Genomic DNA, 12,531 nt, shown 5'->3' with positions numbered 1-12,531 from the left:
TTATAACTTATTGTAATTTCTGATATACTCAGATTAAAATCCACTATTTAATTTTTTCTCTATTTTTCACCTCTTCTGTGTTTCTTTTTCCTCCTTTTGGATTAATCAATTATTTTAATATTATTCAATGCTCACATTAATTTGTCACATATTTTTTAAACTAGTGTTTCCTCTAAGGTTAACAACAAATAAATTTAACTTATTAAATCTGCTATAAATCAATACTTTTATTATATCTCAGATGATGAAAGGATTTTACAATATTTTAAGTGCATTTGATACTACTCCATCTATATGCCATTGTTGTCTTATATTTAAATTCTACATGTATTTGGGCAGCCCTGGTGGCTCAGTGGTTTAGCGCTGCCTTCACCCCAGGGTGTGATCCTGGAGACCCGGGATCGAGTCATCGGCTCCCTGCATGGAGCCTGCTTCTCCCTCTGCCTGTGTCTCTGCCTCTCTATCTCATTCTGTGTCTCTCATGAATAAATAAATAAAATCTTAAAAAAAATAAATTCTACATATATTTGAAATCTCATAAGATCTTATCAGTATTTTGTATAGTCAGTATGACTTGGATATACCTACATATTTATCTATTCTTCTTTTCTTCGTTAATTTATGTATTTCTGTGTTTCTGTCTAGTATTATTTTCATTTTGCCTGAACAATTCCATTTAACACTTTTCTTAGTGGAGGTCCACTGTCATGAAGTTGCTCAGTGCATGTCTTCCTGAATATACATTCCAGTATTACCAAAGCATTTATAATATTTTTTTAAAAATATCACTAAAAGAAACTCTGACTTTAGATTTTTTTCCTTAATTTTACATCTATTATTGAGATCAAGAGAATGATGCTGAGTATGAACTATTAATATAATCCTTTCTTTTCTCAGCCAAGGAGTCTATGAATGATTTTTTTGAATATCAGGAACGTTTCATTGGAAAGAGACAACAGAATGTTGTCATCAGCTCCTAAGGAAGAGACCAAATAGATAACACATTTAGTGTTTGTCTGAAATAGAATCCCACTCTAAAGTTATGTTCGTTTTTATTTCAGCCCATTAAAGATGTCCCCTTATTATCTGTCTCTCATGGTTAGTGAAGGGATATACTGTAATAATATCTTTTTCTTTTTGCCTTTTGTTTTCTGCAGTTTGAACATAATAAGCCTGTGTATGGATTCAGAAGATATGGAACATTTTATGCATGTGTGTATTTGTTTGTAGTAATTTCAAGGTCTCTTTAGAATGTGGAGAAATTGTGTTTGGTGGGTTTGAGTGCTTTCAGTGAACATCCTTTTTACTTCTGCTATCTAACATAAAAAAACACAATATATATTCTTTTTTTAGCTATTAATATTTTTAGAAGATTTTTATAACTTCTTTCATCAAGGACCTTCATTAAGAAATATTCTTGGGCAGCCCGGGTGGCTCAGCGGTTTAGCGCCACCTTCAACCCAGGGCATGATCCTGGAGATCCAGTATTGAGTCCCACATCGACTCCTTGCATGGAGACTGTTTCTCTTTCTGCCTGTGTCTCTGCCTATCTCTGTCTCTCTCTCACTCTCTCTGTCTCTCATGAATAAATAAATAAATAAAATCTTAAAAAAATAGAAATATTCTCATATTATTTTATTTTGTGGGTGTTGCTGAGGGCTTTCAACATCTGCAGCAGCTGCCAGTATTGACTGTGTATCTACTGCACTCCGGGCTCGCTGTTAACAGGTCAAATCTTGAAGTTTCTATATGGGGTAGTTTTTAGTAGTCTCACTGTTGAAATAAGACTGATGTATGTATAGGTTTGGTATTTGTCCACAGGCCACACAGCCAGTAAAGGGTGTGGCAACATTCGAATCCAAAGTCCATGTCACTGCAGAGTCCTTGCCGTCCATCAAACATGTAGGCTATGAACATCAGTTGGTTTGAGTAAGTATTATATATCGTTGTGGATTGTAGAATCTTATTCAGTTTCCTTTTGGGAAAGCACATACCATTAACTCAGAGCTTTCCTGGAAAACCTCCACAAAAGAATACATCCTGTGTCATCTGTGGCATGAAACTAAGAGAGCTAAATTCCGAGACTTGTCATTTCTTATTAATTTATTTTTTTCTAATGCCTGTCACAGTGGAAGAAGAAATTGCCTAACATATGCTGGTTGGGATTTTCTGATGGAAAACCTAGGGCCTGTAAAATAACTCATCTGCTTGATGCAAAATAAAGATTATATTGTGTACATAGTTTTGTTACACTTGCTATGAAATTTTCAATACTAATAGCATGACCTTGGAGGCATTATGATTGGAATACTACACATCTTTATTGTCCAAACAGGCTTCTGTTACAAAACGAAACTTGCAGGAGGACACAGCGAGTCTTGTATAATTGGTTGTTTTGAATGAAGCCAGAGATGTAACTTAACAAAAATCTTCTTTATTTTCATTAAATTTGGTCCTGGAATGTTTTTGTGTGGGTAGAGACAATCTGGTGGGAGAGAGTCTGTTTTATAAGCTCCGTGCTAGTGCTTTATGTGTGGGAGCACAGTGTGGTGATGGGTGTTAGAACAGAAGAAAGATTCTGGGGGCTGCAGAACCCGATCCAGGTGAGAGCGGCAAAATGAGTGCATATGTTGGAATAATCAACACCATTATGACAAAACTCACAAGGTCAGCATATCCTAAGATTCTAAACCAAACTGAAAGACACCTAAGAAGGATGGGAACCGTGGTGGTTATTTTTATGTGCCAGCTTGCTGGACCACAGGATCCAGATATTTCATAAACAGTTACTCTGTGTTATGGGGTTCAGGGTGTCTTCGAATGAGACGAATACTTGAATATTTTATTCAGTAGACTGAGTGAAGTAGATTGCCTTCCTAACGTGGGTGAGCCTCATCCAAGCAGTTGAAGGCCTGGATTGGAAGGATACAAAGGCTGCCCCCTCCCCATAAGAGGGAACTCCTCCTATCCATCCTCAAGCTAGACATTAGTTTTATTCCTGTCACCAGATCCAAACTGAAACACCAGTTCTCTCTGGGTTTTGAGGCTGCTGGGAGTCCCCATTCCCAGGCCTCCAGACTCAGACTAGACTACACAATTGGCACTCCCGGGTATTAGCTTACCACACGCAGGTCCTGGATTTGCCTCCTTACCATGTGATCCAGTTCCTTACCATACATCTCCCTCTTTCTATAGATATATAGAGATGCAGATAGATCTAGAAACATATGGATACAGATGCCCTGCTCTGTCATTTGTTTCTCTGCAGAACCATCATATAATAACTGTGTTAAAGAAAAAAGGTTGAGGGCACCTTCTGTGGAATTTAACCAGATATTTGAAGAACACTTGGAAAGAAAAACAAAACAAAAACCCCCAACCAAAAAAACAAAAAAAACAAAAAACAAAACAAAACAAAAAACCCCAACCAGGGCTTTGCCAATGTTGCCATTACTCTCATAGGCCAGCATTGTAAATATAATTGTAGACTTAACTTGTTGTTCAAGAATAGTCTTTGATTTTCAACTGTTTTTATTACATTTAATTTAATCAGATATATGTTTGGCATGTATGTGTGTGTATATATATTATTTCTTAAAACTCTGTGCATGGATTACTCCCTGACATGAAGTACTTCACCTAATAATTTTGTTCTCTGCCCCCCATGTGATCCTTTAGAGAAGTCACAGCAGAAGACTGCTACCAATAAAAAGGAATTGGTGTCATAAGCCATAATCACACAGAAGGACCGCCTGCTGCCAGGGCCTGTGGAGGGTACCCCGAAGGGTCGACCTGTCTTTCCTGAGGTGTCACACCTGCTGTGCATGGGCCGAGGCCCCTGTGTGCTCCTGGCACAGCTCACGCTGACTCAGGACAGAAGGTTGAGGGTCCTGTCTTAAACTCCTTTGGGTTCCCCCTCTACCTGCTCTCGGGACTCCCCAGGGAATTACACTGTGTAGAGAGACTGCAGTTCATTTTTGGAGATAGTTACTGCATAAGGTGTATTTACCTTCCTGGGTTACTGTTGATTTCACTAGACAGGTAGGACCATGGGTCCCACACAAGGGTAGGAGGGATGCAGGTTGGCATCCCTTGGTCAGGATGATGGTCATGCTGTGCTCGCAAGACCAAATAAGACAAATATTATGTCCTGCCTACAATGTGGTGCCTTGTGGGTTGGCCACAGGTCCTCCCTGGGTTCCTCATTCCAAGAAGGCAGAAAAGATGTCCAAGTTGCCCACACAGAGCAAAGGGAAGCCTGTGTCCTGACTCCTAAAACCTCTGCCCAGAAGGAGCGGTCGGCCCTTTCTGCTCATGGTCCTTTGGTGGAACAGGAACGTGTGGCCACTACACATAACTTGAATCAGGACCAGGAGACTGTGTGTTCACAAGAACTTCCCAGTGACTCCTGATACGTATGTATCAGTGCAGGACTGGGGACGTCTTTCCTGAGGATTGGTGACTTTGAGTGGTGACAGATCGTCCATCACTTCATGGCTGTAAGTGCACATGTAGCCACCTGATTAGAGGAGAATCTGGAGTCTCTGCCAGTCACTGGCAATGACCATTCTAGGCACCAATGTCTTCAGTAGAGTTCCCTTTGGACTTACCTGGTTTTGATGTTGACGTTTAAAACATGTGAAGGGAATCCTCTGATTTGGGATTTGAATGATAAGGACGCACCAGCTGTGGCACACAGAGTCTCCAAAGAGATGGTTGAGTGCCAATTGTGGAGGATGCATGAAGAGGAATCCAGCCAGCAGCCTCCTCCTGTTTCATCTCAAATCACAGAGAAACCCTCAGTGAGGAGTGGCCGACAACCCTCAGCCTCCTCATTCCCCTGACTCTCCATTCTGGATGTTGCTTCCTTATGCAGCTTTGCGTTTACATACTGTACTGCTGATGTTCTAGAAGGGGATCATGCTAGTCCAATACTCATGTCTCCAGCTGCACACCTCACTGGACGTGTGAGCAACATGGGGTTGGGACTTGCCTGCATGGCCCACTGATGAGAATGTCAACTTCCTCTCACCCTGTGTGCTCGACGTGCCCGCTGCTGCTTCCTCTCTACTTCCTCTGCCTGCCTGTTACCCCCATTCCTTCCACCATGTCTCCTCTATATTTCTTGACCTTTACTTTACTGGAAGACAGTAGTTTTCATATTGTGAACATTATCTAAAAACAAACAAACAAAAACAACCACTTCCCTTCCATTGCTTGAAAATCTTTGGTTTTGGGACAATGGCCAGATTGCAACATGCAATACGTTGCCTGAATGTAAACATTTTAGGTCTTTTTTAAAAAATAGTTTACTGACTCCTGTGGGTAAGCTGCATGTGTTCCCAAGCTAATGCTATTGGTTTATTAGAAATACCATTTCATCTAGTTCACGAGCTGCAGACAATATGAGGCACCAGAACTTTCCACGGTATTTAAGCCATGTAAGCTCCCAGTCCTAGAGAATTTTGGAATGCATTTTTTGAGAATCCTAGAAACAACATTTTCATAAAATTGTTCAAGATATTACCATGAAAGCACTGTGTTCCCACTGTGAGTGTTACCCCGGGGTTGACCCAGTCCCCCAGTGTCTCATGAAGAAACAAAGGCAGAAGTAGCAAACCGCAGAACCAAAATTGGGGGTTACAGGAGAGGTGTCCCTCACTGCGGTGTAGCAGCTGTGAGGCACAAGTGTACTACTTGACCTCACTGACCCCCTAGTGTCCACACTGGAGACAGGAGGAATGTCTTAAAGCCGAAATATTGAGTTAGCTAATACATGTAAATATTTAGCACATTCCTTGGCACATATTAAATGTTCAATCAATGTTGACTGTTTTTATTGTCTATGATTTTTTTCCCTTTGTCCTCATCTTTCTGGGCCTCTTGGCCAAATCTTACACTAATATACATTCAATAAATTATAAGAGAAAACTGCCATAAATGGTTTATTTTGTTTTGTCTCCTATTTGTGTCTTTTTCCAGGAGGCTCCATCAGTGGCTCTATCAACACTCACAGAGCTAGTGCTGCTGCACCCGCCACATCCTGTTCATTGACCTGCGCACCCATGTCCCAGCAGCTCACATTTCCCCTTTCCTGGAGAACAGACTTTGGAAGTATCTAGAAGGTTACACCGATGACTGACCGATGCTGGGGTAAAAAACCCAGTCTTCTTACCTCTGGGAGGAATAAGTAATGCCCAGAGCTATGCTTGACATCTGCCCGAGGTAGGAACTTCTCTGGAAGCAATGTTTTTGCTATATTCCTTCCCCTGCCCTATCGTACCTCTTCTGCCACCCTGAAGGTTTCTCCCAGAGACGTCCCTTCAGGAAACCGCCTGTCAGGCTCTGTCTCTGGAGAACACATCCCAAGACAATGCTCAACATGTTCTCTTGGTAAGGCAGGGGTGTTACCAAAGAGAAAGCCATTGGCTCCTGTAGCATGACACCTAAGCAAGACTTACGTAGTATATTAACTGACACAGGGCAAAGACTCAAACACGTGTGTTGAATGAATACAAAAGAGTCCTTCCTTAAATGAAAACCAACTCCCAATGTTTCCCCAGCCCTTGCTATGCTAACACAGTGGGCTAAAACTTATCCCTTTGTACGTGAAAGAAACTTGTGCCCATAGGCCCTACACCGTCACTGAAGTGAACCTGGGATCGCAAAACCTCCCAAAGTTGAGGAACTACTTTTCAACAAGCGACTGCTTGACCGAATGGCCTCTGGCTCTTTATAAAAGTCTTTATGGTCTGGTAAGTACTTTGGAGCTGAGTTCCCCTTCATCCATTATCCCACCCACATCTTAAGAGACCAGTCCTAGCACAGAGCAGGGCCAACACCAGGTTCTTGTTCTGAGCTACACCTACCCTGGGCTTTGGCTTTGGCTCTCGGCACTTTTTCCCCAGTGTAAATAATAATAAAAATGATAAAGCTAATACTTGGTGAACATTCACCAGGGCTTTTTACATGTCTTACCTAATTTAAAATGTTCAATAATGACTGTGAGCTTGTGATTTTGGAAGAGTGCCAGCTTCTGTGGAAAATAGTTACGGGGACTCTAATTAGTAGTGACAGTCAGAAAATCTATATTTTTCTTTGCTACATGAGATGGCTGATATATCAAAATGAAAAGACCAGTGTGGAAGCTGTTATCAGCACGTGGCCATTGCGGCCTTGTTTCTCCGACGGCAAAAATGACCAGCTAGGAGCCAGGCTGGCTGTAGGGCATGACATTAACTTGGGAAACTTGACCTCACATCAGCTGTACCTTCCTATGGTAGTGGGTGGAAAACAGGCTGTACTCATGTGTTTTGGGTAGAAGGAGTATTTATGCTTATTCTCAGAGAGTTTATGTTTTGAATAAAATGCAGTATTTTAGGACTCATATTTAATTAATTGCTTCCAAATTGTATGCAAGATTTTATTAAGGTTGTGCTGTGGTTAGGGAAGACACATATGTCATATTTTCCTACAATAGGAGGGATCTAAATGTCTTACACTCTATAGAGTTCCTTTGACTTAGAGATAAAGAAATTGAGATACAGAGAATTTCAGTGAGATGCCTTAACTAGGATCAGAGGCATGAGAGAATTTGGAGATTTGATGTTTGAGTCACTGAGCATTTACTTGAAAACTGATAATGATAACTGCAGTACTTAATTTTTTCACTCTGAGGGTGTTTTTGTTTTTGTTTTAGAGAGAAAGAGAGCATGTGCATGCATGTGAGGAGGGGGAGGTGCAGAGGGAGAGAGAATCTCAAGTAGACTCACACACAGCATGGAGCCCCATGTAGGGCTTGGCTTTATGACCCTGAGATTGTGACCTGAGCTGGATCATGATCCACAATCAGCCGCTTACCTGACTGAGCCACCAGGTTCTCCTTGAATTTTTGTTTTCAGACAGTTATTAGGAATCTGGAATACATTCAGCAAGAGTTGTGACATAAAGTGATTTGTTTCTTGGCTTCTAATACAAGCTTCCTTGTCATTCGGGAACACTAGTCACATCAGGGAAGAATGGGGCTAAATCACTGCTGTCCTACAACACAGAACAAAGCCCCACAAAGTTAAATAGTTTGATTTTCATGAGCACTGTAATAGAAGAAGAAACAGGCTTCATGAGGATGATGGCAATACTTTCAGGCAAGTTCTGGAATTCAGCGGCTCCCTTTCTCTGGGTGAGCTGCTGGCTCTGCTCCCTGTAGCCACCATCAGAGGTACAGACTGAAGAGAGATAGAAACAGAATGAAGACCTGGAGTTGTTCTTTCTAAAGGAAATCACTAAGATTTCTAGAACAAAGAAGATGATTGAGAGGAGGTGTGTGCATTTGTGGAAAATTGCTGGAAACAGTTGAGTTAGCCGTGAAAGACTCAGCAGGAATAAAGGGCCTGGGACTGGAGAAATGTGTACTGGCCCTGACCATCAGAAAACATGGGTGCTGATGTCAGGACTCTGTGCAGGGGCAGGGGAGAGGGGGCGACACATGGGCTGCCAGCAGCTTGTGCATGCAGGGATTTTTCCTCACGCAAGAAGGGTCTGTGTAGGAGTTTAGATATGTTGCTTCTACATTGAGGGCACCATTGATTGATTTCTTTGCAAAGAAAGGATGTGACAACTAAAACAGTTTGAAAGCCACTGATCTGTGACCTGCCCAAGATCAAATCATCCCTGGCCACAGAACTGGAAATCAAGTCAACTCAAGGTAGGTTTTACCCTATTGTCTTAGGTTTCCTTTTATCAGATATATTTTATTTTAAAATAAGTTGGAAAACAGACTGACATTATGAAAAAAGTACTACATTTTGATTCGGACTGCGGGTTCATTTTTAACTTTTAGTATTTCCTCACTGTGAGGTGTGGTGCAAAGTAGGTGTAACCATAATTTCTCCACCTGCAATGGGTGTATCTAATTGTTAAGAATGCCAGCCTTGCACATTTAGTTTCAGTGACAAATGGAGGATAGACATGAGATGCTTAGTACAGTGCTTGTGCTCTGTGGGTATATGGTAATAAATGGCTGTTATGATCATCTGCCCTTCACATCCACCCCCGGTGTACTATCTGAGGACCTCCAGTACTCTCAGGTCTACAGGAGGTTTTGTGAATTGTGTGTTTGCAGGGTGCAGTTTTGCACAGATGGAAGACAAATGCCTCTCAAGAAAGATTATCCCAACACCGAATTCCGGGACCTGACTCATCTAGTACCATAGACATTATCCCATAGACCTATCTCAGGAAATAATTTTCCTTTAAAAATTTTCAAAGAGTTTTCGAGAGGTCAGGTTTGAGATGAACTTGGGTATATTTGATGAACCTTCCTTGAACCACCTAACTAAAAGAATGTATGAACAAAGGAACATAAAATGCAATATAAGAAATTTTGTAATTATTTTCAGTGATTTCTTTGCTTGGATAGAATATTAGATGGCAAGAATCTCTAGGCACTAAGAGGGAAACCGAGCAGGAACATTGAATACTTATAGTATTCTTGTTTATAGGGATGCTTTTATGCACTCATTCTAGCCATTACATTAATCCATCATTAATATACTCAACACATGTTTATTGTTGCACGTGTGTGTGTGTTGTGTTGGAAGTTATGTTCTAAGGTCCAGTATATAAAAATGAATGAATAAAAAAAAGAAACTATTATATACATGCTATGTGTAAATTAAAAAGAGGTGAACAGTCTTGTGTAGGTGCTGTTTTAATTGGGTGGTGTCGAAAGACTTGTTTGTAGAGCAGAGTTCTATTAATCAGTACAGTTTAATTCCTGTGGAAAATAAACTCAAATATCAACAAAGATTCTTTTCTTGCTCATGTCACAATCCAGTGTCAGTTGGAGGTAGCTCCATCATCTGGTGCCAAAGCCAATGCTACATATTTTGTATTTTTAGTATGACAACATCCCATTTCCAGGTGCCAACTACATCAGTTATGGCTCACATAAAAAGAACTGTGGATATTATGGGGTAGAAATTTATTAGAGGAATAGGAAATCACATAGCTTTGGGATGAACTATGGAAATAAAGGTTCAAACTAGTGAGTTGGAAGTTGAGACTATCATTAAGCAGTTTTCCTGAAGCTGTCAGAGGGCACCAGTGAAGGAGGGCTGCCTTTGCCCTGATGCTGCCCTGTGCTCAGTTTTGGACAACAGGACCAGCAGGTGGGACAAAATCTGGAAGCTGAGCAGAGAAGGACATGTAGCTGCTGCTGGCTGGGCAATTCTGGATCTAACATAATGACCTTAAAAGACTAGTGACTGCTGCTTGAATTCTCTATTCCAAATTCTGAGCAAGTGTATCTTTTTGCTAAACCAAACCAGAAAGGATACAGGAAAGAGGATTCTGGGAAACAGTGTCCTCTTATCCAGATTGACAGAGTATAAAACCACCATAACTATGGACAGTTCTGAGATAATGATAAATTGAAGTGGCTCCAGAACACATTGACTGAGGTAGAGACAGAATCTTGGAATAATGTCTTTTGAGAAGATACTGAAAGTATGGCAAAAATGAATGTTGGCTTTGGAAGACCTGAGAATTTTACATTTCAAGAGAAAGATTTTACTACTATCTTACTGTTTCAAGTTGTATAAAAATATGTGACCAAGTGTGCAATTCCTATAGCATGCCTGGCAGTCATTGAACGTCTTACAAAAAGAAATCCTGAAGTGGGAATCTCATTGGCTTTACATTAAATCTGATGTATAAACAGAGCACAAAGTAAATACAACTGTACTGTTGGAAGATTCTCCTATTTGACATTGAGTACTATCAGACTGACCCTAAGTAGATAGTCATAAGTTAGAGATGCATATTTTAGCTCAGGGGAAACCACTAAATATAATAATGTGAGAAAAGTGTGGCTAAAAAACAATGCATGAGTGAATAGGATATAAAATATATTTAATTAACTCAAAACAAGGCAGAAAAGCTGAAATAAAGGAATGAAAAAAATCCCCAAGAGGTAGGTATATAATAAAAAAAGTCCAATCTAAATAAAAATTGCTAATATTTACATTATATATAAATAACCAAATATTATAATAAAAACATCCTAGGAATCTGGTTATTAAAGTAGAACTACAATTTGTTAATAAGAAGCATGCCTTAAGTAAGACAAAGATAGACTGAAAATAAAAGGAGATGAAAAGATATTTAATTCATGACCAAAAAATCAGGAATAACTTTTATTTTCAGATAAAACAGACTTCAATAATGAAATTTAATAAAAAAAAATAGGAGCTTGATAAAAATAAGGGATAAATGAAGCAAGAACTCTTTTTTAAAAAAAAATTATTTATTTATTCTTGAGAGTGACAGGCAGACATATAGGCAGAGGGAGAAGCAGGCTCCATGCAGGGAGCCCAACGTGGGACTCAATCCCGGGTCTCCAGGATCACGCCCTGGGCGGAAGGCAGGTGCCAAACCGCTGAGCCACACAGACTGCCCGAGAACTCTTAATTATAAATACGTATACAACTAACATCAGTGCATGAAAATATTTGAAGAAATACTAAAACACAAAATCTTTTAAATCTGTTTAAATCTGAATTTGAAATTTTAATATCTTTCCTTCAGAAATTGATGGAAGTAAAAAAAAAATAAAAAAAAGAAATTGATGGAAGTATTAAAAAATTCAGGAAGAATGTAGAAGATATTAAAGATACTATATAACCAATTGACCTAAATGACAATGTAGTGCATTATACTTAATATGGAAAATACAGATTCTTTTCAAGGAATCTTGGTAAGTTTACTATTATGTACCGTTGGATGGACCATAAAACAAGTCTTAATCTATTTCAAAAGACTGAAATTTATTAATAGTTTTTTTGAACACAAAAAAATAGAAACTAAAATATAAGATTCTAATAAAGACATAGGCATGAGAAAATTAAATAATATGTTTGAAACTTCTGATTCAAAGAATAAATCACGGAAGAAATGAGATAATATTTCAAAGTGAGTGACAGCAAAATATAATATTTCAAAAATTTGAATATATAACAAGATCAGTTTTATATATTTAATGTTATTTTTATAAATGCTAACAGTGATTGAAGCTTTTCTTGAGAAAGTAGAAGATAAGCATATTAAACCAAAATAAGCAGAAAAAATAATCAAAACATAAGAGCAGAAATCCATGAAGTAGAAAAGAGACAAAGGAAAGAGAAAAATATCAGGATCAGAATTTGGTTCTTTGGAAAACTGATAAAATTTATATAATTAGTGAAATTGATCACCAGAAAGAAAAAGCAACAAAATTGCCAATATCATAAATGAAAGATGGGATATTACTATAGACTCTGCCTATATCGAGAGTATGAAAGTGTTATAACAAATTTGTATGCCAATAAATTGAGCTACTTCGGTGAAAAATGACAAATTCCTTGACAAATAAACTTTACTGAAACTGATTGGATGTGGAGAAGGGAGAGCCCTCATGCGCTGTTGGTGGGAATGTAATTGGTGCAGCTACTGTGGAAGACCGTATGGAGATAATTCAAAAAATTAAAAATAGAA

The sequence above is a fragment of the Nyctereutes procyonoides genome, unplaced genomic scaffold (assembly GCF_905146905.1).
Source record: "Nyctereutes procyonoides isolate TBG_1078 unplaced genomic scaffold, NYPRO_anot_genome, whole genome shotgun sequence".
NCBI classification, from domain to species: Eukaryota; Metazoa; Chordata; class Mammalia; order Carnivora; family Canidae; genus Nyctereutes; species Nyctereutes procyonoides.
The sequence above is the reverse complement of the archived record's forward strand: the minus strand, read 5'-3'. Positions refer to the sequence as shown.